A 24,855-nucleotide genomic window follows, 5' to 3' on the forward strand; every position below is an offset into this window, starting at 1 on the left:
TACCCATGAGATCTCTTGGGGAAAAATATCGAGCGAGTTGAACACGAGGGTAATACATTTCGGAGAAATTAGTGAAATCTCTAATTCACCAAAGGGGTACCCCTTTCAGAAATCTTCGATTTCTCAAATACGAATTCGAGCATTGTTTTGATAGTGAATAGTAAGAAATATGCAAGGGTCATGAGAACAAAAGTTGTAGCCCTATGTCTTTGGGTTGTATGTATAAAATTTCGTGCAAATCTGAGGTGTGTAGAGGGTGATACAGTCAAAATACTGAGAGATCTGCGAATATAAGGAGAAATCTTGAGAAAATTGCCAACAAAAAGGGGAATTTTTTGTCAAATGTTGACTTAAGGCTCCGTTTCGACTCCAATAGATTCATTTACCCATGAGATCTCTTGGGGAAAAATATCGAACGAGTTGAAAACGAGGGAAATACATTTCAGAGAAATTAGAGAAATCTCCAATTCACCAAAGGGGTACCCCTTTCAGAAATCTTCGATTTCTCTAATATGGATTAGAACAATGTTATGATAGTGAACACTAAGGAATATGCGAGGGTCATGGGAACAATCGTTGTATACCTATGTCTTCGGGTTCTATGTATAAAATTTCGTGCAAATCCGAGGTGTGTAGAGGGTGATACAGTCAAAATACTGAGAGATGTACGAATATAAGGAAAAAACATACGAAAATTGCCATCAAAAAGGGAATTTTTTTTTAAATGTTGACTTAAGGCTCCGTTTTGACTCCAATAGATTAATTTACCCATGAGATCTCTTGGGAAAAATATCGAACGAGTTGAACACGAGCGCAATACATTTCGGAGAAATTAGAGAAATCTCCAATTCCCCGAAGGAGTACCCCTTTTAGAAATCTTCGATTTCTCTAATATGGATTCGAGCAATGTATTGATAGTGGATACTAAGGAATATGCGAGGGTCATGGAAACAAAAGTTCTAGCCCTATGTATAAAATTTCGTGCAAATCTGAGGTGTGTAGAGGGTGATGCAGTCAAAACACTGAGAGATGTACGAATATAAGGAAAAAACTTGCGAAAATTGCCATCAAATAGGGGAATTTTTATTTAAATGTTGACTTAAGGCTCCGTTTCGACTCCAATATATTCAGTTACCCATGAGATCTCTTGGGGAAAAATATCGAGCGAGTTGAACACGAGGGTAATACATTTCGGAGAAATTAGTGAAATCTCTAATTCACCAAAGGGGTACCCCTTTCAGAAATCTTCGATTTCTCAAATACGAATTCGAGCATTGTTTTGATAGTGAATAGTAAGAAATATGCAAGGGTCATGAGAACAAAAGTTGTAGCCCTATGTCTTTGGGTTGTATGTATAAAATTTCGTGCAAATCTGAGGTGTGTAGAGGGTGATACAGTCAAAATACTGAGAGATCTGCGAATATAAGGAGAAATCTTGAGAAAATTGCCAACAAAAAGGGGAATTTTTTGTCAAATGTTGACTTAAGGCTCCGTTTCGACTCCAATAGATTCATTTACCCATGAGATCTCTTGGGGAAAAATATCGAACGAGTTGAAAACGAGGGAAATACATTTCAGAGAAATTAGAGAAATCTCCAATTCACCAAAGGGGTACCCCTTTCAGAAATCTTCGATTTCTCTAATATGGATTAGAACAATGTTATGATAGTGAACACTAAGGAATATGCGAGGGTCATGGGAACAATCGTTGTATACCTATGTCTTCGGGTTCTATGTATAAAATTTCGTGCAAATCCGAGGTGTGTAGAGGGTGATACAGTCAAAATACTGAGAGATGTACGAATATAAGGAAAAAACATACGAAAATTGCCATCAAAAAGGGAATTTTTTTTTAAATGTTGACTTAAGGCTCCGTTTTGACTCCAATAGATTAATTTACCCATGAGATCTCTTGGGAAAAATATCGAACGAGTTGAACACGAGCGCAATACATTTCGGAGAAATTAGAGAAATCTCCAATTCCCCGAAGGAGTACCCCTTTTAGAAATCTTCGATTTCTCTAATATGGATTCGAGCAATGTATTGATAGTGGATACTAAGGAATATGCGAGGGTCATGGAAACAAAAGTTCTAGCCCTATGTATAAAATTTCGTGCAAATCTGAGGTGTGTAGAGGGTGATGCAGTCAAAACACTGAGAGATGTACGAATATAAGGAAAAAACTTGCGAAAATTGCCATCAAATAGGGGAATTTTTATTTAAATGTTGACTTAAGGCTCCGTTTCGACTCCAATATATTCAGTTACCCATGAGATCTCTTGGGGAAAAATATCGAGCGAGTTGAACACGAGGGTAATACATTTCGGAGAAATTAGTGAAATCTCTAATTCACCAAAGGGGTACCCCTTTCAGAAATCTTCGATTTCTCAAATACGAATTCGAGCATTGTTTTGATAGTGAATAGTAAGAAATATGCAAGGGTCATGAGAACAAAAGTTGTAGCCCTATGTCTTTGGGTTGTATGTATAAAATTTCGTGCAAATCTGAGGTGTGTAGAGGGTGATACAGTCAAAATACTGAGAGATCTGCGAATATAAGGAAAAATCTTGAGAAAATTGCCAACAAAAAGGGGAATTTTTTGTCAAATGTTGACTTAAGGCTCCGTTTCGACTCCAATAGATTCATTTTCCCATGAGATCTCTTGGGGAAAAATATTGAACGAGTTGAAAACGAGGGAAATACATTTCAGAGAAATTAGAGAAATCTCCAATTCACCAAAGGGGTACCCCTTTCAGAAATCTTCGATTTCTCTAATATGGATTAGAACAATGTTATGATAGTGAACACTAAGGAATATGCGAGGGTCATGGGAACAATCGTTGTAACCCTATGTCTTCGGGTTCTATGTATAAAATTTCGTGCAAATCCGAGGTGTGTAGAGGGTGATACAGTCAAAATACTGAGAGATGTACGAATATAAGAGAAAAAACTTGCGAAAATTGCCATCAAAAAGTGGAATTTTTTTTGAAATGTTGACTTAAGGCTCCGTTTTGACTCCAATAGATTAATTTACCCATGAGATCTCTTGGGGAAATATATCGAACGAGTTGAACACGAGGGTAATACATTTCGGAGAAATTAGGGAAATCTCCAATTCACCAAAGGGGTACCCCTTTTAGAAATCTTCGATTTCTCTAATATGGATTAGAACAATGTTGTGATAGTGAACACTAAGGAATATGCGTGGGTCATGGGGACAATTGTTGTAACCCTATGTCTTAGGGTTCTATGTATAATACTTCGTGCAAATCGGAGGTTTGTAGAGGGTGATACAGTCAAAATACTGAGAGATGTACGAATATAAGGAAAAAACTTGAGAAAATTGCCATCAAAAAGGGGAATTTTTTTTGAAATGTTGACTTGAGGCTCCGTTTCGACTCCAATATATTCATTTACCCATGAGATCTCTGGGGGGAAAATATCGAACGAGTTGAACACGAGGGTAATACATTTCAGAGAAATTAGTGAAATCTCGAATTCTCGAAAGGGGTACCCCTTTCAGAAATCTTCGATTTCTCTTATATGGATTAGAACAATGTTTTGATAGTGACTACTAACGAATATGCGAGGGTCATGGGCACAAAAGTTGTTGCCCTATGTCTTAATGATCTTTGTAAAATACTTCGTGGAAATCCGAGGTGTGTAGAGGGTGATACAGTCAAAATACTGAGAGATGTACGAATATAAGGAAAAAACATACGAAAATTGCCATCAAAAAGGGAATTTTTTTTTAAATGTTGACTTAAGGCTCCGTTTTGACTCCAATAGATTAATTTACCCATGAGATCTCTTGGGAAAAATATCGAACGACTTGAACACGAGCGCAATACATTTCGGAGAAATTAGAGAAATCTCCAATTCCCCGAAGGAGTACCCCTTTTAGAAATCTTCGATTTCTCTAATATGGATTCGAGCAATGTATTGATAGTGGATACTAAGGAATATGCGAGGGTCATGGAAACAAAAGTTCTAGCCCTATGTATAAAATTTCGTGCAAATCTGAGGTGTGTAGAGGGTGATACAGTCAAAACACTGAGAGATGTACGAATATAAGGAAAAAACTTGCGAAAATTGCCATCAAATAGGGGAATTTTTTTTTAAATGTTGACTTATGGCTCCGTTTCGACTCCAATATATTCATTTACCCATGAGATCTCTTGGGGAAAAATATCGAGCGAGTTGAACACGAGGGTAATACATTTCGGAGAAATTAGTGAAATCTCTAATTCACCAAAGGGGTACCCCTTTCAGAAATCTTCGATTTCTCAAATACGAATTCGAGCATTGTTTTGATAGTGAATAGTAAGAAATATGCAAGGGTCATGAGAACAAAAGTTGTAGCCCTATGTCTTTGGGTTGTATGTATAAAATTTCGTGCAAATCTGAGGTGTGTAGAGGGTGATACAGTCAAAATACTGAGAGATCTGCGAATATAAGGAAAAATCTTGAGAAAATTGCCAACAAAAAGGGGAATTTTTTGTCAAATGTTGACTTAAGGCACCGTTTCGACTCCAATAGATTCATTTACCCATGAGATCTCTTGGGGAAAAATATCGAACGAGGTGAAAACGAGGGAAATACATTTCAGAGAAATTAGAGAAATCTCCAATTCACCAAAGGGGTACCCCTTTCAGAAATCTTCGATTTCTCTAATATGGATTAGAACAATGTTATGATAGTGAACACTAAGGAATATGCGAGGGTCATGGGAACAATCGTTGTATACCAATGTCTTCGGGTTCTATGTATAAAATTTCGTGCAAATCCGAGGTGTGTAGAGGGTGATACAGTCAAAATACTGAGAGATGTACGAATATAAGGAAAAAACATACGAAAATTGCCATCAAAAAGGGAATTTTTTTTTAAATGTTGACTTAAGGCTCCGTTTTGACTCCAATAGATTAATTTACCCATGAGATCACTTGGGAAAAATATCGAACGAGTTGAACACGAGCGCAATACATTTCGGAGAAATTAGAGAAATCTCCAATTCCCCGAAGGAGTACCCCTTTTAGAAATCTTCGATTTCTCTAATATGGTTTCGAGCAATGTATTGATAGTGGATACTAAGGAATATGCGAGGGTCATGGAAACAAAAGTTCTAGCCCTATGTATAAAATTTCGTGCAAATCTGAGGTGTGTAGAGGGTGATACAGTCAAAACACTGAGAGATGTACGAATATAAGGAAAAAACTTGCGAAAATTGCCATCAAATAGGGGAATTTTTTTTTAAATGTTGACTTAAGGCTCCGTTTGGACTCTAATATATTCATTTACCCATGAGATCTCTTGGGGAAAAATATCGAGCGAGTTGAACACGAGGGTAATACATTTCGGAGAAATTAGTGAAATCTCTAATTCACCAAAGGGGTACCCCTTTCAGAAATCTTCGATTTCTCAAATACGAATTCGAGCATTGTTTTGATAGTGAATAGTAAGAAATATGCAAGGGTCGTGAGAACAAAAGTTGTAGCCCTATGTCTTTGGGTTGTATGTATAAAATTTCGTGCAAATCTGAGGTGTGTAGAGGGTGATACAGTCAAAATACTGAGAGATCTGCGAATATAAGGAAAAATCTTGAGAAAATTGCCAACAAAAAGGGGAATTTTTTGTCAAATGTTGACTTAAGGCTCCGTTTCGACTCCAATAGATTCATTTACCCATGAGATCTCTTGGGGAAAAATATCGAACGAGTTGAAAACGAGGGAAATACATTTCAGAGAAATTAGAGAAATCTCCAATTCACCAAAGGGGTACCCCTTTCAGAAATCTTCGATTTCTCTAATATGGATTAGAACAATGTTATGATAGTGAACACTAAGGAATATGCGAGGGTCATGGGAACAATCGTTGTAACCCTATGTCTTCGGGTTCTATGTATAAAATTTCGTGCAAATCCGAGGTGTGTAGAGGGTGATACAGTCAAAATACTGAGAGATGTACGAATATAAGAGAAAAAACTTGCGAAAATTGCCATCAAAAAGTGGAATTTTTTTTGAAATGTTGACTTAAGGCTCCGTTTTGACTCCAATAGATTAATTTACCCATGAGATCTCTTGGGGAAATATATCGAACGAGTTGAACACGAGGGTAATACATTTCGGAGAAATTAGGGAAATCTCCAATTCACCAAAGGGGTACCCCTTTTAGAAATCTTCGATTTCTCTAATATGGATTAGAACAATGTTGTGATAGTGAACACTAAGGAATATGCGTGGGTCATGGGAACAATTGTTGTAACCCTATGTCTTAGGGTTCTATGTATAATACTTCGTGCAAATCGGAGGTTTGTAGAGGGTGATACAGTCAAAATACTGAGAGATGTACGAATATAAGGAAAAAACTTGAGAAAATTGCCATCAAAAAGGGGAATTTTTTTTGAAATGTTGACTTGAGGCTCCGTTTCGACTCCAATATATTCATTTACCCATGAGATCTCTGGGGGGAAAATATCGAACGAGTTGAACACGAGGGTAATACATTTCAGAGAAATTAGTGAAATCTCGAATTCTCGAAAGGGGTACCCCTTTCAGAAATCTTCGATTTCTCTTATATGGATTAGAACAATGTTTTGATAGTGACTACTAACGAATATGCGAGGGTCATGGGCACAAAAGTTGTTGCCCTATGTCTTAATGATCTTTGTAAAATACTTCGTGGAAATCCGAGGTGTGTAGAGGGTGATACAGTCAAAATACTGAGAGATGTACGAATATAAGGAAAAAACATACGAAAATTGCCATCAAAAAGGGAATTTTTTTTTAAATGTTGACTTAAGGCTCCGTTTTGACTCCAATAGATTAATTTACCCATGAGATCTCTTGGGAAAAATATCGAACGACTTGAACACGAGCGCAATACATTTCAGAGAAATTAGAGAAATCTCCAATTCCCCGAAGGAGTACCCCTTTTAGAAATCTTCGATTTCTCTAATATGGATTCGAGCAATGTATTGATAGTGGATACTAAGGAATATGCGAGGGTCATGGAAACAAAAGTTCTAGCCCTATGTATAAAATTTCGTGCAAATCTGAGGTGTGTAGAGGGTGATACAGTCAAAACACTGAGAGATGTACGAATATAAGGAAAAAACTTGCGAAAATTGCCATCAAATAGGGGAATTTTTTTTTAAATGTTGACTTAAGGCTCCGTTTCGACTCCAATATATTCATTTACCCATGAGATCTCTTGGGGAAAAATATCGAGCGAGTTGAACACGAGGGTAATACATTTCGGAGAAATTAGTGAAATCTCTAATTCACCAAAGGGGTACCCCTTTCAGAAATCTTCGATTTCTCAAATACGAATTCAAGCCTTGTTTTGATAGTGAATAGTAAGAAATATGCAAGGGTCATGAGAACAAAAGTTGTAGCCCTATGTCTTTGGGTTGTATGTATAAAATTTCGTGCAAATCTGAGGTGTGTAGAGGGTGATACAGTCAAAATACTGAGAGATCTGCGAATATAAGGAAAAATCTTGAGAAAATTGCCAACAAAAAGGGGAATTTTTTGTCAAATGTTGACTTAAGGCTCCGTTTCGACTCCAATAGATTCATTTACCCATGAGATCTCTTGGGGAAATATATCGAACGAGTTGAAAACGAGGGAAATACATTTCAGAGAAATTAGAGAAATCTCCAATTCACCAAAGGGGTACCCCTTTCAGAAATCTTCGATTTCTCTAATATGGATTAGAACAATGTTATGATAGTGAACACTAAGGAATATGCGAGGGTCATGGGAACAATCGTTGTAACCCTAAGTCTTCGGGTTCTATGTATAAAATTTCGTGCAAATCCGAGGTGTGTAGAGGGTGATACAGTCAAAATACTGAGAGATGTACGAATATAAGGAAAAAACTTGCGAAAATTGCCATCAAGAAGTGGAATTTTTTTTGAAATGTTGACTTAAGGCTCCGTTTTGACTCCAATAGATTAATTTACCCATGAGATCTCTTGGGGAAATATATCGAACGAGTTGAACACGAGGGTAATACATTTCGGAGAAATTAGGGAAATCTCCAATTCACCAATGGGGTACCCCTTTCAGAAATCTTTGATTTCTCTAATATGGATTCGAGCAATGTATTGATAGTGAATACTAAGGAATATGCGAGGGTCATGGGAAAAAAAGTTGTAGAACTATGTATAAAATTTCGTGCAAATCTGAGGTTTGTAGGGGGTCATATAGTCAAAATACTGAGAGATGTACGAATATAAGGAAAAAACTTGCGAAAATTGCCATCAAATAGGCGATTTTTTTTTTAAATGTTGACTTAAGGCTCTGTTTCGACTCCAATATATTAATTTACCCATGAGATCTCTTAGGGAAAAGTATCGAGCGAGTTGAACACGAGGGTAATACATTTCGGAGAAATTAGTGTAATCTCTAATTCACCAAAGGGGTACCCCTTTCAGAAATATTCGATTTCTCTATTACAAACGATCATTGTTTTGATAGTGAATAGTAAGAAATATGCAAGGGTCATGGGAACAAAAGTTGTAGCCCTATGTCTTTGGGTTGTATGTATAAAATTTCGTGCAAATCTGAGGTGTGTAGAGGGTGATATAGTCAAAATTCTGAGAGATCTACGTATATAAGGAAAAATCTTGCGAAAATTGCCATAAAAAAGGGGAATTTTTTTTCAAATGTTGACTTAAGGCTCCGTTTCGACTCCAATAGATTCATTTACCCATGAGTTCTCTTGGGGAAAAATATCGAACGAGTTGAAAACGAGGTTTATACATTTCACAGAAATTAGAGAAATCTCCAATTCACCAAACGGGTACCACTTTCAGAAATCTTCGATTTCACTAATATGGATTAGAACATTGTTGTGATAGTGAACACTAAGGAATATGCGAGGGTCATGGGAACAATAATTCTAACCCTATGTCTTAGGGTTTTATGTATAAAATTTGGTGCAAATCCGAGGTGTGTAGAGGGTGATACAGTCAAAATACTAAGAGATGTACGAATATAAGGAAAAAACTTCTCAAAATTGCCATCAAAAAGTGGAATTTTTTTTGAAATGTTGACTTAACGCTCCGTTTCGACTCCAATATATTCATTTACCCATGACATCTCTTGGGGAAAAATATTGAACGAGTTGAACATGAGGGTAATACATTTAAGAGAAATTAGTGAAATCTCCAATTCACCAAAGGGGTATCCCTTTCAGAAATCTTCGATTTCTCTAATATGGATTAGAATAATGTTTTCCTTGTTAATACTAAAGAATATGCGAGGGTCATGGGCACAAAAGTTCTAGCCCAATGTCTTAGGGTTCTATGTATTAAACTTCGAATCCGAGGTGTGTAGAGGGAGATACAGTCAAAATACTGAGAGATCTACGAATATATGGAAAAATCTTGCGAAAATTGCCATCAAAAAGGGGAATTTTTTTTTAAATGTTGACTTAAGGCTCCGTTTTGACTCCAATAGATTAGTTTACCCATGAGATCTCTTGGGGAAAAATATCGAACAAGTTGAACACGAGCGCAATACATTTCGGAGAAATTAGAGAAATCTCCAATTCACCGAAGGGGTACCACTTTTAGAATCTTCGATTTCTCTAATATGGATTCGAGCAATGTTTTCATAGTGAATACTAAGGAATATGCGAGGGTCATGGAAACAAAAGTTCTAGCCCTATGTATAAAATATCGTGCAAATCTGAGGTGTGTAGAGGGTGATACAGTCCAAATACTGAGAGATGTACGAATATAAGGAAAAAACGTACGAAAATTGCCATCAAAAAGAGGAATTTTTTTTTAAATGTTGACTTAAGCCTCCGTTTTGACTCCAATAGATTAATTTACCCATGAGATCTCTTGGGAAAAATATCGAACGAGTTGAACACGAGCGCAATACATTTCGGAGAAATTAGAGAAATCTCCAATTCATCGAAGGGGTACCCCTTTTAGAAATCTTCGATTTCTCTAATATGGATTCGAGCAATGTATTGATAGTGAATACTAAGGAATATGCGAGGGTCATGGAAACAAAAGTTCTAGCCCTATGTATAAAATTTCGTGCAAATCTGAGGTGTGTAGAGGGTGATACAGTCAAAATACTGAGAGATGTACGAATATAAGGAAAAAACTTACGAAAATTTCCATCAAAAAGGGGAATTTTTTTTTAAATGTTGACTTAAGGCTCCGTTTTGACTCCAATAGATTAATTTACCCTTGAGATCTCTTGGGAAAAAATATCGAACGAGTTGAACATGAGGGCAATACATTTCGGAGAAATTAGAGAAATCTCCAATTCATCGAAGGGGTACCCCTTTTAGAAATCTTCGATTTCTCTAATATGGATTCGAGCAATGTTTTGATAGTGAATACTAAGGAATATGCGAGGGTCATGGAAACAAAAGTTCTAGCCCTATGTATAAAATTTCGTGCAAATCTGAGGTGTGTAGAGGGTGATACAGTCAAAATACTGAGAGATGTACGACTATAAGGAAAAAACATGAGAAAATTGCCATCAAAAAGGGGAATTTTTTCTGAAATGTTGACTTAAGGCTCCGTTTTGACTCCAATAGATTAATTTACCCATGAGTTCTCTTGGGGAAATATATCGAACGAGTTGAACACGAGGGTAATACATTTCGGAGAAATTAGGGAAATCTCCAATTCACCAAAGGGGTACCCATTTCAGAAATCTTCGATTTCTCTAATATAGATTCGAGCAATGTATTGACAGTGAATACTAAGGAATATGCGAGGGTCATGGGAAAAAAAGTTGTAGAACTATGTAGAAAACTTCGTGCAAATCGGAGGTTTGTAGAGGGTGATACAGTCAAAATACTGAGAGATGTACGAAAACAAGGAAAAATCTTGCGAAAATTGCCATCAAAAAGGGGATTTTTTTTGAAATGTTGACTTAAGGCTCCGTTTTGACTCCAATAGATTAATTTACCCATGAGATCTTTTGGGGAAAAATATCGAACGAGTTGAACACGAGGGTAATAAATTTCGGAGAAATTAGTAAAATCTCCAATTCACCAAAGTGGTACCCCTTTCAGAAATCTTCGATTTCTCTAATATGGATTAGAACAATGTTTTGATAATGAATACTAAAGAATATGCGAGGGTCATGGGCACAAAAGTTGTAGCCCTGTGTCTTAGAATTCTATGTATAAAACTTCGTACGAATCGGAGGTTTTTAGAGGGTGATACAGTGAAAATAATGAGAGATGTACGAATATAAGGAAAAAACTTGCGAAAATTTCCATCAAAAAGGGGTATTTTTCGTGAAATTTTGTCTTAATGCTCCGTTTCGACTCCAATATATTCATTTACCCATGAGATCTCTTGGGAAAAAATATCGAACGAGTTGAACACTAGGGTAAGACATTTCGGAGAAATTAGTGAAATCTCCAATTCACCAAAGGGGTACCCCTTTCAGAAATCTTCGATTTCTATAATATGAATTCGAGCATTCTTTTATGATTGAATAATAAGGAATATGCGAGGGTCAAGGGCACACAAGTTGTAGCCCTACGTCTTAAGTTTCTATGTATAAAACTTCGAGCATATCAGAGGTGTGTAGACGATGATACAGTCAAAATACTGAGAGATGTACGAATATGAGGAAAATACTTAAGAAAATTGCCATCAAAAAGGGAATTTTTTTTTGAAATGTTGACTTAAGGCTCCGTTTCGACTCCAATATATTAATTTACCCATGAGATCTCTTGGGGAAAAATATCAAACGAGTTGAACAGGAGGGTAATACATTTCGGAGAAATTAGTGAAATCTCCAATTCACCAAAGGGGTACCCCTTTCAGAAATCTTCGATTTCTCTAATATGGATTAGAACAATGTTTTCATAGTGAATACTAATGAATATACGAGGGTCATGGGTACAAAAGTTGTAGCCCCATATCTTAGGGTTCTATGTATAAAACGTCATGCGAATCGGAGGTGTGTAGAGGGTGATACAGTCAATATAATGAGAGATGTATGAATATAAGGAAAAAACATGCGAAAATTACCATCAAAAAGAGCAATTTTTTTTCAAATCTTGACTTAAGGCTCCGTTTCGACTCCAATATATTCATTTACCCATGAGATCTCTTGGGGGAAAATATCGAATGAGTTGAACACGAGGGTAATACATTTCGGACAAATTAGTGAAATCTCCAATTCACCAAAGGGGTACCCCTTTCAGAAATCTTCGATTTCTCTAATATGGATTAGAACAATGTTTTGATAGTGAATACAGAAGAATATACGAGGGTCATGGGCACAAAATTTGTAGCCCTATGTCTTAGGGTACAATGTATAAAACTTCGAGCAAATTGGAGGTGTGTAGAGGATGATACAGTCAAAATACTGAGAGATGTACGAATATAAGGAAAAAATTAAGAGAATTGCCATCAAAAAGGGGAATTTTTTTTTAAATGTTGACTTAAGGCTCCGTTTCGTCTCCAATATATTCATTTACCCATGAGATCTCTTGGGGAAAAATATCGAACGAGTTGAACACGAGGGTAATACATTTCGGAGAAATTAGTGAAATCGCCAATTCACCAAAGGTGTAACCCTTTCAGAAATCTTTGAATTCTCTAATATGGATTAGAACAATGTTTTGATAGTGAATACTAAAGAATATAGGAGGGTCATGGGCACAAACGTTGTAGCCCTATGTCTTAGGGTTCTATGTATAATACTTCGTGCAAATCCGAGGTGTGTAGAGGGTGATACAGTCAAAATACTGGGAGATGTAGGAATATAACGAATAAACTTACGAAAATAGCCATCAAAAAGGGGAATTTGTTTTGAAATGTTGACTTAAGGCTCTGTTTCGACTCCAATATATTCATTTACCCATGAGATCTCTTGGGGAAAAATATTGAACGAGTTGAACACGAGGGTAATACATTTCGGAGAAATTAGAGAAATCTCCTATTTACCCAAGGGGTACGGCATTCAGAAATCTTCGTACTCTCTAATATGGATTAGAACAATGTTTTCATAGTTAACAATAAGGACTATGCGAGGGTCATGGGAACAAACGTTGTAGCCCTATGTCTTAGGGTTCTATGTATAATACTTCGTGCAAATCCGAGGTGTGTAGAGGGTGACATCGACAAAATGCTGAGAGAAGTACGAATATAAGGAAAAAACTTGCGAAAATTGCCATCAAAAAGGGGTATTTTTTTTTGAAATGTTGACTTAAGGCTCCGTTTTAACTCCAATAGATTAATTTACCCATGAGATCTCTCGGGGAAAAATATCGAACGAGTTGAACACGAGGGTAATACATTTCGGAGAAATTAGTGAAATCGCCAATTCACCAAAGGTGTACCCCTTTCAGAAATCTTTGAATTCTCTAATATGGATTAGAACAATGTTTTGATAGTGAATACTAAGGAATATAGGAGGGTCATGGGCACAAACGTTGTAGCCCTATGTCTTAGGGTTCTATGTATAATACTTCGTGCAAATCCGAGGTGTGTAGAGGGTGATACAGTCAAAATACTGAGAGATGTACGAATATAACGAATAAACTTACGAAAATAGCCATCAAAAAGGGGAATTTTTTTTGAAATGTTGACTTAAGGCTCCGTTTCGACTCCAATATATTCATTTACCCATGAGATCTATTGGGGAAAAATATTGAACGAGTTGAACACGAGGGTAATACATTTCAGAGAAATTAGTGAAATCTCCTATTTACCCAAGGGTTACGGCATTTAGAAATCTTTGTATTCTCTAATATGGATTAGAACAATGTTTTCATAGTTAACACTAAGGAATATGCGAGGGTCATGGGAACAAACGTTGTAGCCCTATGTCTTAGGGTTCTATGTATAATACTTCATGCAAATCCGAGGTTTGTAGAGGGTGATACCGTCAAAATACTGAGAGTTGTACGAATATAAGGAAAAAAGTTACGAAAATTGCCATCAAAAAGGGGAAGTTTTTTTGAAATGTTGACTTAAGGCTCCGTTTCGACTCCAATATATTCATTTACCCATGAGATCTCTTGGGGGAAAATATCAAACGAGTTGAACACGAGGGTAATACATTTCGGAGAAATTAGTGAAATCTCCAATTCACCAATGGGGCACCCCTTTCAGAAATCTTCGATTTCTCTAATATGGATTAGAACAATGTTTTGACAGTGAATACTAAAGATTATGCGAGGGTCATGGGCACAAAAGTTTTATCCCTTTGTGTTTGGGTTCTGTGTATAAAACTTCGAGCCAATCGGTGGTGTGTAGAGGATGATACAGTCAAAATACTGAGAGATGTAAGAATATAAGGAAAAAACTTAAGAAAATTGCCATCAAAAAGGGGAATTTTTTTTGAAATGTTGACTTAAGTCTCCGTTTCGACTCCAATATATTCATTTACCCATGAGATCTCTTGGTGAAAAATATTGAACGAGTTGAACACGAGGGTAATACATTTCGGAGAAATTATTGAAATCTCCAATTCACCAAAGGTGTACCCCTTTCAGAAAACTTCGATTTCTCTAATATGGATTAGAACAATGTTTTGATAGTGAATACTAACGAATATGCAAGGGTCATGGGAACAAAAGTTGTAGCCCTATGTCTTTGGGTAGTATGTATAAAATTTCGTGCAAATCTGAGGTTTGTAGAGGGTGATACCGTCAAAACGCTGAGAGATATACGAATATAAGGAAAAAACTTGCGAAAATTGCAATCAAAAAGGGGCATTTTTTTTGAAATGTTGATTTAAGGCTCCGTTTCGACTACTATATATTCATTTACCCATGAGATCTCTTGGGGAAAAATATTGAACGAGTTGAACACGAGGGTAATACATTTCGGACAAATTAGTGAAATCTCCAATTCACCAAAGGTGTACCCCTTTCAGAAAACTTCGATTTCTCTAATATGGATTAGGACAATGTTATGATTTTGAAAACTAAAGAATATAGGAGGGTCATGGGCACAAACGTTGTAGCCCTATGTCTTAGGGTTCTATGAATAAAACTTCGTGCATATCCAAAGTGTGTAGGGGGTGATACAGTTAAAATACTGAGAGATGTACGAATACAAAAAAAAAACTTACGAAAATAGCCATCAAAAAGGGGAATTTTTTTTGAAATGTTGACTTAAGGCTCCGTTTCGACTCCAATATATTCATTTACCTATGAGATCTCTTGGGGAAAAATATCAAACGAGTTGAACACGAGGGTAATACATTTCGGAGAAATTAGTGAAATCTCCAATTCACCAAAGGGGTACCCCTTTCAGAAATCTTCGATTTCTCTAATATGGATTCGAGCAATGTATTCATAGTGAATATTAAGGAATATGCGAGGGTCATGGGCACAAAAGTTGTAGCCCTATTTATAAAATTTCGTGCAAATCTGAGGCGTGCAGAGGGTGATACAGACAAAATGCTGAGAGAAGTACGAATATAAGGAAAAAACTTGCGAAAATTGCCATCAAAAAGGGAAATTTTTTTTTGAAATGTTGACTTAAGGCTCCGTTTTAACTCCAATAGGATAATTTACCCATGAGATCTCTTGGGGAAAAATATCGAACGAGTTGAACACGAGGGTAATACATTTCGGAGAAATTAGTGAAATCGCCAATTCACCAAAGGTGTACCCCTTTCAGAAATCTTTGAATTCTCTAATATGGATTAGAACAATGTTTTGATAGTGAATACTAAAGAATATAGGAGGGTCATGGGCACAAACGTTGTAGCCCTATGTCTTAGGGTTCTATGTATAATACTTCGTGCAAATCCGAGGTGTGTAGAGGGTGATACAGTCAAAATACTGAGAGATGTACGAATATAAAAAAAAAACTTACGAAAATAGCCATCAAAAAGGGGAATTTTTTTTGAAATGTTGACTTAAGGCTCCGTTTCGACTCCAATATATTCATTTACCCATGAGATCTCTTGGGGAAAAATATTGAACGAGTTGAACACGAGGGTAATACATTTCGGAGAAATTAGAGAAATCTCCTATTTACCCAAGGGGTACGGCATTCAGAAATCTTCGTATTCTCTAATATGGATTAGAACAATGTTTTCATAGTTAACACTAAGGAATATGCGAGGGTCATGGGAACAAACGTTGTAGCTCTATGTCTTAGGGTTCAATGTATAATACTTCTAGCAAATCCGAGGAGTGTAGAGGGTGATACCGTCAAAATACTGAGAGTTGTACGAATATAAGGAAAAAACTTACGAAAATTTCCATCAAAAAGGGGAATTTTTTTTGAAATGTTGACTTAAGGCTCCGTTTCGACTCCAATATATTCATTTACCCATGAGATCTCTTGGGGAAAAATATCAAACGAGTTGAACACGAGGGTATTGCATTTCGGAGAAATTGGTGAAATCTCCAATTCACCAAAGGGGTACCCCTTTCAGAAATCTTCGATTTCTCTATTATGGATTCGAGCAATGTATTGATAGTGAATATTAAGGAATATGCAAGGGTCATGGGCACAAAAGTTGTAGCCCTATCTATAAATTTTCGTGCAAATCTGAGGCGTGTAGAGGGTGACACAGACAAAATGCTGAGAGAAGTACGAATATAAGGAAAAAACTTGCGAAAATTGCCTTCAAAAAGGGGTATTTTTTTTGAAATGTTGACTTAAGGCTCCGTTTTAACTCCAATAGATTAATTTACCCATGAGATCTCTCGGGGAAAAATATCGAACGAGTTGAACACGAGGGTAATACATTTCGGACAAATTAGTGAAATCTCCAATTCACCAAACGGGTACCCCTTTCAGAAATTTTCGATTTCTCTAATATGGATTAGAACAATGTTTTGACAGTGAATACTAAAGAATATGCGAGGTTCATGGGCACAAAAGTTGTAGCCCTGGGTCTTAGGGTTCTATGTATCAAACTTCGTGGGAATCGGAGGTGTGTAGAGGGTGATACCGTCAAAATACTGAGAGATATACGAATATAAGAAAAAACTTGCGAAAATTGCCATCAAAAAGGGGAATTTTTTTCGAAATGTTGACTTAAGGCTCCATTTTGAGTCCAATAGATTAATTTACCCATGAGATCTCTTAGGGAAAAATATCGAACGAGTTGAACACGAGGGTAAAACATTTCGGAGAAATTAGAGAAATCTCCAATTCACCAAAGGGGTACACCTTTAAAAAATCATCGATTTCTCTAATATGGATTAGAACAATATTTTGATAGTGAATACTAAAGAATATGCAAGGGTCATGGGCACAAAAGTTGTAGCCCTATGTCTTAGGGTTCTATGTATAAAATTTCGTGCAAATCGGAGGTTTTTAGAGGGTGATACAGTGAAAATACTGAGAGATGTACGAATATTAGGAAAAAACTTGAGAAAATTGCCATCAAAAAGGGGAATTTTTTTTTAAATGTTGACTTAAGTCTCCATTTTGACTCCAATATATTCATTTACCCATGAGATCTCTTGGGGAAAAATATCGAACGAGTTGAACACGAGGGTAATATATTTCGGAGAAATTAGTGAAATCTCCAATTCAAGAAAGGGGTACCCCTTTCAGAAATCTTCGAGTTCTCTAATATGGATTAGAACAATGTTTTGATAGTGAATACTAATGAATATGAGAGGGTCATGGGCACAAAAGTTTTAGCCCCATGTCTTAGGGATCTATGTATAAAACTTCGAGCAAATCTGAGGTGTGTAGAGGGTGATACAGTCAAAATACTGAGAGATCTACGAATATAAGGAAAAAACTTACGAAAATTGCCATCAAAAAGGGGAATTTTTTTTGAAATGTTGACTTAGGGCTCCGTTTCCACTCCAATATATTCATTTACCTATGAGATCTCTTGGGGAGAAATATCAAACGAGTTGAACACGAGGGTAATACATTTCGGAGAAATTAGTGAAATCTCCAATTCACCAAAGGGGTACCCCTTTCAGAAATCTTCGATTTCTCTAACATGGATTCGAGCAATGTATTCATAGTGAATATTAAGGAATATGCGAGGGTCATGGGCACAAAAGTTGTAGCCCTATTTATAAAATTTCGTTCAAATCTGAGGCGTGCAGAGGGTGATACAGACAAAATGCTGAGAGAAGTACGAATATAAGGAAAAAACTTGCGAAAATTGCCATCAAAAAGGGGAATTTTTTTTGAAATGTTGACTTAAGGCTCCGTTTTAACTACATAGGTTAATTTACCCATGAGATCTCTTGGGGAAAAATATCGAACGAGTTGAACACGAGGGTAATACATTTCGGAGAAATTAGAGAAATCTCCAATTCACCAAAGGGGTACCACTTTAAAAAATCTTCGATTTCTCTAATATGGATTAGAACAATGTTTTGATAGTGAATACTAAAGAATATGCAAGGGTCATGGGCACAAAAGTTGTATCCCTATGTCTTAGGGTTCTATGTATAAAATGTCGTGCAAATCGGAGGTTTTTAGAGGGTGATACAGTCAAAATACTGAGAGATGTACGAATATTAGGAAAAAACTTGAGAAAATTGCCATAAAAAAGGGGTATTTTTTTTTAAATGTTGACTTAAGGCTCCGTTTCGACTCCAATATATTCATTTACCCATGAGATCTCTTGGGGAAAAATATCGAACGAGTTGAACACGAGGGTAATACATTTCAAAGAAATTAGTGAAATCTCCAATTAACCAAAGGGGTACCCATTTGAGAAATCTTCGATTTCTCTAATATAGACTAGAACATTGTTTTGATAGTGAATTCTAAAGAATATTCGTGGGTCATGGGCACAAAAGTTGTAGCCCTTTGTCTTAGGATTCTATGCATAAAACTTTGTGCGAATCGGAGGTGTGTAGAGGGTGATACAGTCAAAATAATGAAACATGTACGATTATAAGGAAAAAAGATGCGAAAATTACCATCAAAAAGGGGAATTTTTTTTTTAAATGTTGACTTAAGGCTCCGTTTCGACTCCAATATATTCATTTACCCATGAGATCTCTTGGGGGAAAATATCGAACGAGTTGAACACGAGGGTAATACATTTCAGAGAAATTAGTGAAATATCCAATTCACCATAGGGGTACCCCTTTCAGAAATCTTCGATTTCTCTAATATGGATTAGAACATTGTTTTGATAGTGAATTCTAAAGAATATTCGAGGGTCATGGGCACAAAAGTTGTAGCCCTATGTCTTAGGGTTCTATGTATAAAACTTCGAGCAAATCGGAGGTGTGTAGAGGATGATACAGTCAAAATACTGAGAGATCTACGAATATAAGGAAAAAACTTACGAAAATTGCCATCAAAAAGGGGAATTTTTTTTGAAATGTTGACTTAAGGCTCCGTTTTGACGCCAATATATTCATTTACCTATGAGATCTCTTGGGGAAAAATATCAAAAGAGTTGAACACGAGGGTAATACATTTCGGAGAAATTAGTGAAATCTCCAATTCACCAAAGGGGTACCCCTTTCAGAAATCTTCGATTTCTCTAATATGGATTCGAGCAATGTATTCATAGTGAATATTAATGAATATGCGAGGGTCATGGGCACAAAAGTTGTAGCCCTATTTATAAAATTTCGTGCAAATCTGAGGCGTGCAGAGGGTGATACAGACAAAATGCTGAGAGAAGTACGAATATAAGGAAAAAACTTGCGAAAATTGCCATCAAAAAGGGGAATTTTTTTTGAATTGTTGACTTAAGGCTCCGTTTTAACTCCAATAGGTTAATTTACCCATGAGATCTCTTGGGGATAAATATCGAACGAGTTGAACACGAGGGTAATACATTTCGGAGAAATTAGTGAAATCGCCAATTCACCAAAGGTGTACCCCTTTCAGAAATCTTTGAATTCTCTAATATGGATTAGAACAATGTTTTGATAGTGAATACTAAAGAATATAGGAGGGTCATGGGCACAAACGTTGTAGCCCTATGTCTTAGGGTTCTATGTATAATACTTCGTGCAAATCCGAGGTGTGTAGAGGGTGATACAGTCAAAATACTGAGAGATGTACGAATATAACGAATAAACTTACGAAAATAGCAATCAAAAAGGGGAATTTTTTTTGAAATGTTGACTTAAGGCTCTGTTTCGACTCCAATATATTCATTTACCCTTGAGATCTCTTGGGGAAAAATATTGAATGAGTTGAACACGAGGGTAATACATTTCGGAGAAATTAGAGAAATCTCCTATTAACCCAAGGGGTACGGCATTCAGAAATCTTCGTATTCTCTAATATGGATTAGAACAATGTTTTCATAGTTAACACTAAGGAATATGCGAGGGTCATGGGAACAAACGTTGTAGCCCTATGTCTTAGGGTTCAATGTATAATACTTCGTGCAAATCCGAGGTGTGTAGAGGGTGATACCGTCAAAATACTGAGAGTTGTACGAATATAATGAAAAAACTTACGAAAATTGCCATCAAAAAGGGGAATTTTTTTTGAAATGTTGACTTAAGGCTCCGTTTCGACTCCAACATATTCATTTCCCCATGAGATCTCTTGGGGAAAAATATCGAACGAGTTGAACACGAGGGTAATACATTTCGGAGAAATTATAGAAATCTCCAATTCACCAAAGGGGTACCACTTTAAAAAATCTTCGATTTCTCTAATATGGATTAGAACAATGTTTTAATAGTGAATACTAAAGAATATGCAAGGGTCATGGGCACAAAAGTTGTATCCCTATGTCTTAGGGTTCTATGTATAAAATGTCGTGCAAATCAGAGGTTTTTAGAGGGTGATACAGTCAAAATACTGAGAGATGTACGAATATTAGGAAAAAACTTGAGAAAATTGCCATCAAAAAGGGGTATTTTTTTTTAAATGTTGACATAAGGCTCCGTTTCGACTCCAATATATTCATTTACCCATGAGATCTCTTGGGGAAAAATATCGAACGAGTTGAACACGAGGGTAATACATTTCAAAGAAATTAGTGAAATCTCCAATTAACCAAAGGGGTACCCATTTGAGAAATCTTCGATTTCTCTAATATGGATTAGAACATTGTTTTGATAGTGAATTCTAAAGAATATTCGTGGGTCATGGGCACAAAAGTTGTAGCCCTTTGTCTTAGGATTCAATGCTTAAAACTTTGTGCGAATCGGAGGTGTGTAGAGGGTGATACAGTCAAAATAATGAAACATGTACGATTATAAGGAAAAAAGATGCGAAAATTACCATCAAAAAGGGGAATTTTTTTTTGAAATGTTGACTTAAGGCTCCGTTTCGACTCCAATATATTCATTTACCCATGAGATCTCTTGGGGGAAAATATCGAACGAGTTGAACACGAGGGTAATACATTTCAGAGAAATTAGTGAAATCTCCAATTCACCATAGGGGTACCCCTTTCAGAAATCTTCGATTTCTCTAATATGGATTAGAACATTGTTTTGATAGTGAATTCTAAAGAATATTCGAGGGTCATGGGCACAAAAGTTGTAGCCCTATGTCTTAGGGTTCTATGTATAAAACTTCGAGCAAATCGGAGGTGTGTAGAGGATGATACAGTCAAAATACTGAGAGATCTACGAATATAAGGAAAAAACTTACGAAAATTGCCATCAAAAAGGGGAATTTTTTTTGAAATGTTGACTTAAGGCTCCGTTTTGACGCCAATATATTCATTTACCTATGAGATCTCTTGGGGAAAAATATCAAAAGAGTTGAACACGAGGGTAATACATTTCGGAGAAATTAGTGAAATCTCCAATTCACCAAAGGGGTACCCCTTTCAGAAATCTTCGATTTCTCTAATATGGATTCGAGCAATGTATTCATAGTGAATATTAATGAATATGCGAGGGTCATGGGCACAAAAGTTGTAGCCCTATTTATAAAATTTCGTGCAAATCTGAGGCGTGCAGAGGGTGATACAGACAAAATGCTGAGAGAAGTACGAATATAAGGAAAAAACTTGCGAAAATTGCCATCAAAAAGGGGAATTTTTTTTGAATTGTTGACTTAAGGCTCCGTTTTAACTCCAATAGGTTAATTTACCCATGAGATCTCTTGGGGATAAATATCGAACGAGTTGAACACGAGGGTAATACATTTCGGAGAAATTAGTGAAATCGCCAATTCACCAAAGGTGTACCCCTTTCAGAAATCTTTGAATTCTCTAATATGGATTAGAACAATGTTTTGATAGTGAATACTAAAGAATATAGGAGGGTCATGGGCACAAACGTTGTAGCCCTATGTCTTAGGGTTCTATGTATAATACTTCGTGCAAATCCGAGGTGTGTAGAGGGTGATACTGTCAAAATACTGAGAGATGTACGAATATAACGAATAAACTTACGAAAATAGCAATCAAAAAGGGGAATTTTTTTTGAAATGTTGACTTAAGGCTCTGTTTCGACTCCAATATATTCATTTACCCTTGAGATCTCTTGGGGAAAAATATTGAATGAGTTGAACACGAGGGTAATACATTTCGGAGAAATTAGAGAAATCTCCTATTAACCCAAGGGGTACGACATTCAGAAATCTTCGTATTCTCTAATATGGATTAGAACAATGTTTTCATAGTTAACACTAAGGAATATGCGAGGGTCATGGGAACAAACGTTGTAGCCCTATGTCTTAGGGTTCAATGTATAATACTTCGTGCAAATCCGAGGTGTGTAGAGGGTGATACCGTCAAAATACTGAGAGTTGTACGAATATAATGAAAAAACTTACGAAAATTGCCATCAAAAAGGGGAATTTTTTTTGAAATGTTGACTTAAGGCTCCGTTTCGACTCCAACATATTCATTTCCCCATGAGATCTCTTGGGGAAAAATATCGAACGAGTTGAACACGAGGGTAATACATTTCGGAGAAATTATAGAAATCTCCAATTCACCAAAGGGGTACCACTTTAAAAAATCTTCGATTTCTCTAATATGGATTAGAACAATGTTTTAATAGTGAATACTAAAGAATATGCAAGGGTCATGGGCACAAAAGTTGTATCCCTATGTCTTAGGGTTCTATGTATAAAATGTTGTGCAAATCAGAGGTTTTTAGAGGGTGATACAGTCAAAATACTGAGAGATGTACGAATATTAGGAAAAAACTTGAGAAAATTGCCATCAAAAAGGGGTATTTTTTTTTAAATGTTGACTTAAGGCTCCGTTTCGACTCCAATATATTCATTTACCCATGAGATCTCTTGGGGAAAAATATCGAACGAGTTGAACACGAGGGTAATACATTTCAAAGAAATTAGTGAAATCTCCAATTAACCAAAGGGGTACCCATTTGAGAAATCTTCGATTTCTCTAATATGGATTAGAACATTGTTTTGATAGTGAATTCTAAAGAATATTCGTGGGTCATGGGCACAAAAGTTGTAGCCCTTTGTCTTAGGATTCAATGCATAAAACTTTGTGCGAATCGGAGGTGTGTAGAGGGTGATACAGTCAAAATAATGAAACATGTACGATTATAAGGAAAAAAGATGCGAAAATTACCATCAAAAAGGGGAATTTTTTTTTGAAATGTTGACTTAAGGCTCCGTTTCGACTCCAATATATTCATTTACCCATGAGATCTCTTGGGGGAAAATATCGAACGAGTTGAACACGAGGGTAATACATTTCAGAGAAATTAGTGAAATCTCCAATTCACCATAGGGGTACCCCTTTCAGAAATCTTCGATTTCTCTAATATGGATTAGAACATTGTTTTGATAGTGAATTCTAAAGAATATTCGAGGGTCATGGGCACAAAAGTTGTAGCCCTATGTCTTAGGGTTCTATGTATAAAACTTCGAGCAAATCGGAGGTGTGTAGAGGATGATACAGTCAAAATACTGAGAGATGTACGAATATAAGGAAAAAACTTACGAAAATTGCAATCAAAAAGGGGAATTTTTTTTGAAATGTTGACTTAAGGCTCCGTTTTGACGCCAATATATTCATTTACCTATGAGATCTCTTGGGGAAAAATATCAAAAGAGTTGAACACGAGGGTAATACATTTCGGAGAAATTAGTGAAATCTCCAATTCACCAAAGGGGTACCCCTTTCAGAAATCTTCGATTTCTCTAATATGGATTCGAGCAATGTATTCATAGTGAATATTAATGAATATGCGAGGGTCATGGGCACAAAAGTTGTAGCCCTATTTATAAAATTTCGTGCAAATCTGAGGCGTGCAGAGGGTGATACAGACAAAATGCTGAGAGAAGTACGAATATAAGGAAAAAACTTGCGAAAATTGCCATCAAAAAGGGGAATTTTTTTTGAATTGTTGACTTAAGGCTCCGTTTTAACTCCAATAGGTTAATTTACCCATGAGATCTCTTGGGGATAAATATCGAACGAGTTGAACACGAGGGTAATACATTTCGGAGAAATTAGTGAAATCGCCAATTCACCAAAGGTGTACCCCTTTCAGAAATCTTTGAATTCTCTAATATGGATTAGAACAATGTTTTGATAGTGAATACTAAAGAATATAGGAGGGTCATGGGCACAAACGTTGTAGCCCTATGTCTTAGGGTTCTATGTATAATACTTCGTGCAAATCCGAGGTGTGTAGAGGGTGATACTGTCAAAATACTGAGAGATGTACGAATATAACGAATAAACTTACGAAAATAGCAATCAAAAAGGGGAATTTTTTTTGAAATGTTGACTTAAGGCTCTGTTTCGACTCCAATATATTCATTTACCCTTGAGATCTCTTGGGGAAAAATATTGAATGAGTTGAACACGAGGGTAATACATTTCGGAGAAATTAGAGAAATCTCCTATTAACCCAAGGGGTACGACATTCAGAAATCTTCGTATTCTCTAATATGGATTAGAACAATGTTTTCATAGTTAACACTAAGGAATATGCGAGGGTCATGGGAACAAACGTTGTAGCCCTATGTCTTAGGGT

The sequence above is a fragment of the Humulus lupulus genome, chromosome X (genome assembly GCF_963169125.1).
Source record: "Humulus lupulus chromosome X, drHumLupu1.1, whole genome shotgun sequence".
NCBI lineage: Eukaryota > Viridiplantae > Streptophyta > Magnoliopsida > Rosales > Cannabaceae > Humulus > Humulus lupulus.